The sequence below is a fragment of the Olea europaea genome, chromosome 21, assembly GCF_002742605.1.
Source record: "Olea europaea var. sylvestris chromosome 21, O_europaea_v1, whole genome shotgun sequence".
In the NCBI taxonomy this organism is placed as follows: Eukaryota; Viridiplantae; Streptophyta; class Magnoliopsida; order Lamiales; family Oleaceae; genus Olea; species Olea europaea.
In genome coordinates, this window is record NC_036257.1 from 14,658,242 (window position 1) to 14,665,592 (window position 7,351).

The window sequence follows — 7,351 nt, forward strand, 5'->3', positions numbered from 1 at the left end:
GAAGTTTTATTTTGGGACGAAACACTTTTTTCCCTTCTATCCAAATGCAGAAGAGTTTGGGGAATTGGGTAATGACAGTAAGAAGGGACTATGTGTAAGTGTTATGCCCTAAGTCCAATCAACCTTGGACATAAATACTTTTAATATAGAATTAATGTAATTTAATGACATATCTATTATTTAATTAGTAGACAATTAAATTAAATAATAGAGTCCGTAGATTCAAATCTTCATAATTTGTTAATCACAAGGAGTTGTGATCGTGAGATACAAATTACATATGATTGGATCTTAAATCGTCCGTGGTCGTAAGTAATAATGAGACACGGATATCGTTATTACGGATAGACCATTACATGTGGCATTTCTTACTTGTGAAGTAAGTAGCTGATCTCGCAAGTTAAAGTGTGGTGACACTTAAATAAATATGTGGATGTTTTGTTATAGAACAAAACATTGGAGACCCACCGAGAGATTCCACATGAATAATTATCTAAGCGTCAGTGGTTAATCTCTAACGTTCGGTAGTGGGATTGATCCTTTGACTTGAGGTCGTCATAGTATCTTATATGAGGACAATCATGTTTTGACGGTGTTGGATGTTGCTCTGCCAAGGGCCGCTAATACGGCATCGTTTGAGTATATCAAGAATCGTATAAAGATTGTGAATGACCAATAGATGATTCGTCACTCTTAAATAGTAAGAGATTATGATCCATATTTCATTCGATTAAGTCGATAACGAAATCATTGGCTAAGGTGTACTCATAAGTCGAAAAGGAGTTTTCGACTTATATTGACTTAATAGTGGAGTAAAAGATATGATCGGGATTGACACATTTTCATATCTAGTAATTGATCGGATTATATTGACGAAGGGATTATAGTTTCACGGTAAACGAACGAGTTTGATTTTGTTATACCACGTGACATTTTTCGTTACATGTATTGCTCTGGCACATTGCTAAATGTCAATCTGGGATGACGAGTGTGATTAGTGATAAATTAAAATGGTGTTTTAATTTATCAATTTTGATTAAATTAAAATAATATTTCACGTTGTTAGGCATCGTGATCGGGAACCTGATGGGTCGCACACGAAAGAGAATTGGAAGATTGCAATTTGTCAATTAATTAATTTAACAATTGTTGGATAAATTAATTAATTGAGTTGGTTATTCATAGACCCGAATTAATTAATTCACGGACCGAATTTAATTAAATGGATTAATTAAATATTGGACCGGACCAGGTCAGACCCGTTTGGGCTTATGTAAATACATGGCTAGAGTTTTCAATCCAAAAAAGTTTTTTCATAATTTTTCTTGCCAGCACAAGAAAAGACAATCCTGATAGCTACAATCTGTTCTCTGTGTGGATCACCGTTGGAGGCTGGACAATTGGACAACAGTGGATGACGAATCAAGATCATTGGTACAAAGAAAAAGCATAGGGGTTTGCAGATCTTGAAAATGTAAGAATTTTATCATAATTTCTATCTGAACACAAATACAATTTTTGGTGGGAATCAAAAATTGTTTTAATTTTCGCTGCGCATGTTAAGTAGATTCCCAACACTACGATTTTTGATGAGAAGATTAAAGATTATTTTTGTTATTTATTTATTTTTACTTGGATAATAGAAAATCCAATAATGTTTCAATTTCTTGTAATGAGTCACAGGTCGAAATCTTTGAAGAGTTGTCCCCCAAAAAAATAAAAATAAAAAAAATTCAATAGACAGCTACAGATGCCAAGAATCCATTCTTTTGGTCAAGGACATGTCTATTCAATTCGGTAAATCTTTGGAATGAGGCGACAACTATGTCCTTGGTATTGGAACACGTTTTTTCTATTTTGATATTACAGAAATATGGTTGCTGGAGCATGTAATTGCCATTCATGTCCTCATAGTTATAAAACTTTTAATGAAATTGAATGAAGCAACTAATGAGCATTTAATAGAGACGTGAAATAGAGTGTCCTTGTCAAGATGAATTAGATGAAGAACACAGTGCAAGGTTCCATGATGATTCTTCATAATCAAAAGAGAATGACGAAGATTGAGTCTTCATCATTAACTTTAGTTATTATTATCTTTGGTTTTAGTCTTTAATAAGATTTAGTATTGATGAAAATTGAGTCTTCATCATTACTCATTATTTTTAATTTTGGTCTTTGTCTAGATTTAATCTTTACCTAGTTTTTAGTTATTGCCTTAAAAAAGTGTTGTAAGTCTTAATGAAAGTAAGCGGTTTTTAAATTGAAATAAAATAGAATTTGAAGTTTTCCAATCTCTTAAATTCAATATTTGATTTCTAAAATCAATGAGCCCAAATTCACTATGTTCATGTGAGAATCAAAGAATTTCGATGCCCAGATTTTCTGGTAAGGTGACCCTATACCTTTCAAATCAATAGAATTTCGATAGCGTATTTGTTATATTATTATTTATCGCTTTCACTCTTACATCAATGAGCCTTCACTCGGTGTATCATAGTAGAGGAAAAAAATAAGTATATTGTAATTCTCTTCTTCAATATAGTACGATTTGATGGCGGCACCTGGTGCAATAGTTCTCAGTTGATGGTGAAGCATGTTAAATCAAGTGTATTTCTTGCTTTCCTCTCTCTTATTTTACTTTAAATTGCAATTGGTAATATAAACTCTTCGTTTAATCCAAATCAGTACAATGTACATGGTATGTTTTTATAGATAGTCGAGGTGTTGAACCATATAAATTTCTCATGTTTGTTGTAGTTCGCTTATAATTTAATTTCTCTATTCTGCACAACCACTAATTATGAGGAAAATCTTAGACTGTATTATTAATTTGTACCAGAAATTTAGGATGCACTTCATGCAGCAGCTGAAGTTGATGCAATTCTTGCACAAACAATTATGAATGATGCTGTGTTCACAGTTTAGAATGTTGATTTAAAAAATAGTTACAATGAAAGAGGTTCATAATTGAGTTCACACTTTGCTATTTCATATATTTTATTTATTTTTTTATTTTTTTATGCATTTAAGCATTCGGGTATGGAGTGTATTTCTACCCCTAAACGCCTTCGTCGTAGGTGGAAGATATGAACTACTGAAGAATGTTTTTGACTAAGCCAAAGAGCTTGAATATTAAAGATAGTTAAAATTCACAGGATTCTAGCAAAATTGTGTTAGAAACTATAAACTAAAGAGAAATGATTGTGTTATTTTTTGTGTTAGTAAATTACAAAGAGGACTCACTTAAAAGTTATACATAATTTAAAATATCTACATAGTTCATGTATAGTTCCGAAAATTATTCATTGGAACAATTGCAAAAGCATCTTCGGATCGAAGAAGAATTCAGATTGCGTGACAAGAGTGAAAACTCCTTTGAAGGAACTTCCAAAGCTAATGCTGTTGAAAAATCTGAACTGCCAACAAAATCCAACAAGAGGAAGCCTTCGAGGAACTTTAACAAGTCCAAGAAGAAGACCAAAGGAGAGTGTTTGGTGTGGAAAATCTGGACATTATGCAAAAGATTGTAGACACCGAAAACAAAACAAATTTGAGGGCAAAGTAAACTCCATCCAAGAAGTTAAAATCGTGGCCACCGTAAACGAAATAAATGCAATCAAGGGAAAGGTTCCTGGATGGTGGTATGATACTTGTGTTACTATACATGTACCATATGACAAAACTGTATTCAAAACATATCATGAGGTGGATGGAGATCAAGAGATTCAAATGGGCAACGAAATTCGATCCAAGGTTATTGGAAAGGGAAATGTTGATACCATCTTCACTTCTGGGAAAATCGTTGCCCTTACCAATGTACTACATATTCCAGATATGAATATGAACTTAGTAAGTGGTAATCTCTTAGGAAAATCGGGTATCAAATGTGTGTATGAATCGTTAAACTTGTACTCTCCCTTAATGAAAAATTTGTTGGAAAAGACTATTTTAGTGAAGGAATGGTCAAACTTTGTACCATTGACAAAGAAATGAATAAAACTAATTTCTTTTATGTTGTTGATTTATTTTCATTTTGACATGTTAGATTAGGACATATTGGTAAAAGTACTATGAAACGTATGAAAAAATGTGATTTGATTTCATATGATGAAAATAATGAACGTAAATACAAAACATGTGTAGACTCAAAATGACTAAAAAGCCATATCAAAGTGTGAAAATGACCTCCAATATCTTGGAATTAATTCATACAGATATATGTGAATTAAATGGCATGTTAACTAGAGGCGAAAATAGATACTTCATTACTTTTATTGATGATTTTTCTAGATATACATATGTGTATTTGATAAAACATAAATAAGAAGCTTTTGACATATTTAAGGTGTATAAAAATAAAGTTGAAAATCATCTAGGAAAGAAAATAAAGACCCTAAGAAGTGATAGAGGTGGTGAATACTTTTCTAATGAATTTAATTTATGTTGTGAACAACATAACATAATTCACCAATGTTTTGCACCTAGAACACCCAAACAAAAATGGTTTGGCTGAAAGAAAGAATAGAATCTTAGTAGAAATTATTAATGTCATGCTTATATATGCTAAATTGCCATTTAATTTATGGGGTGAAGCTTTATTAAGTGCATGTAGGATACTTAATAGAATTCCTTCTAAACATACAAAGGTTTCTCCTTATGAATTGTGGAAAGAAAGAAAACCAAACATTAGATATTTCAAAGTTTGGGGGGTGTCTTGCTTATTGCAAGAACACAAATTCTAATAGGACCAAATTGGGTCCAAGAGGCATTAAATGTGCCTTCGTTGGATATGTTAACCATAGCAAATCTTATAGATTGTTAACCTTGGAGACCAATATGATTATCGAATCAAGCGATGTAGAGTTCTTTGAAGATTCGTTATCTTCGGATAATGAATTGAGGGAAAATCATGAAAGTATCCATAGCTCAAGTGGAACACGTGATGAAATGTCTTCTAAAGATGTTGATGAATCTAGTGAACCACGAAGAAGCAAGAGAACTCGAGTTGAGAAATCTTTGGGACCGGATGAAATTGATTCTTAACTTATCTCCTTTTACTTAGTAGAAGGAAATGAATTGAATGTTGTTAGAACAATTCCTTTTTTTCTACTAGCGAAAATCGACCCTAAAACCTATAAAGAAGTTATGGCTTTTCGTGATAGTATTTTTTGGAAAGATGCAATTAAAGATGAAATGGATTCGATAATATCTAATAAAACTTGGGAACTTGTCTATTTACCACCAAGATCCAAACCTATTGGATGTAAATGAGTATTTAGAAGAAAATATAATGTTTATGGTTCTCTAAATACTTTCAAGGCTAAATTAGTAGCCAAAGGATATCGATAAAAGGAAGAAATTGACTATTTTGACACTTATGCACCAGTAGCTAGAATAACATCGATTAGGATATTATTTGCATTGACTTCAATATATGACTTGCATGTTCATCAAATGGATGTCAAGACGGCATTCTTAAATGAGGATCTCGACGAAGAGGTCTATATGGAGCAACCCGAAGGGTTCGTTCTACCTGAAAATGAATGTAAGGTATACAAGTTAGTAAAATCATTATATGATTTGAAGCAGACACCTAAGAAATAACATGAGAAGTTTGACTTAGCAATTATATCATTCAGATTTAAACATAATAGTGTAGATAAATGTTTATATACTAAAATATGTGATGATTACGTAACATTTATATGCTTGTATGTTGACGACATATTGATTATAAGTAATCACATGGATGGTATAAAAAAACAAAGAAGTTTCTATCTTCCACATTCAAGATAAAGGATCTTGGTCAAGTGGATACCATTTTAGGTATTAAAATCACAAAGACTAGTGGGGGTTATCATCTAAGTCAATCACATTATATTGAGAATGAGATAAACAAGTTCAAACACTTGAATATAAAAGAATATAGTACTCCGGTTGATCCAAGTTCAAAACTTGTAAAGAATGATGGAAGGGTGATTGCTCAATTGGAATATGCTAGTGCAATCGGAAGTCTTATGTATGAAGTTCAATGCACAAGACTGGACATAGCCTATGCCATAAGTAAACTTAGCAGGTTTCCTAGCAATACAAATAATAATCATTGGAAGGCCATAGGAAGAGTTCTTGAATACTTAAAGAAAACTAAGAACCTGGGCATGTAATATACAAAATTTCCGGAGGTATTGGAAGGATTTACCGATGCTAGTTGGATATCTAGTGCGGGTGAGAGTAAATCCACTAGGGGTTGGGTGTTCGCTCTTGGAGGAGGTGCTGTTTCTTGGAAATCAAAGAAACAAACATGCATAACACACTCAACTATGGAATCAGAATTTATAGCCCTATCGGATATCGGGAAAGAAGCTGAGTGGCTTAAGGATCTTTTTTATGAGATACCTTTGGGATGGAAGAATATTTCTTCAATACCTATTATGTGTGATAATCAAGCCACATTAGCAAAAACATACAACGAGGTATACAATGGAAAGTCTAGACACATGAGTCTTAGACATGACTATATAAAGAAATTAATCAAGGATGGAATAATTTCCTTAAATTATGTAAGGTCAATTGAGAATTTGGCGGATCCTTTGACTAAACCTCTAAATAGAGATTTAGTAGTATCTACTTCGAGTAGGATGGGGTTGAAACTCTTTAACTAAAAAGGTTCACCAATGACAGCAACCCTACCTGTCATTACTCAAAAGGTAATTTACGGGTTCAAATGGTAAAAATAAGTCATTCGATATGTGGATAATTGCAGCATTATCAAATCCGCAATAATCCTATCCTAATTAAAATAATGCTGGTTGTTACTAAAATAAGGGATGAGCTTTAAGTTCTTAATGAAGTTCAGTGTTAAACCACAAGTACCTCTAAAAGTAACAAAGGTATTGGAAGAATTTCACCTGAACAATCTTCAAGGTGGTGCCGCCTTAATAGAGAGTTGGAGTTTCTCTCTTAAAAGATTGTTGAAAATGATAAGCACAAGGCCATAAAAGCGCTAAGCGAGTTATGAGAAACTTGAGAACACATGGTACTTGTGTGTGTGTTCTTACCGATATTGTCATATGGAATAACTGGTTCAAATCTATACACTACATTTGATTCCGACTATACTTTGTTTGAATTACACTATGGTTAGATTCAAATCGAAAGATATCTAATTTTTATGCATGAATATCATATACTATGAATAAGAGACTTGTTAATTTTGAACAAATGGAGGGTTGCTGTGATATACCATGTGGTCGCATGGCTTTAGGCCGAGACCAAATGGTCTCAGCATGGGTGAACCATGCGACCGCATGGGTTTGTACCATGCGGTCACATGGTACATATTTTTTGA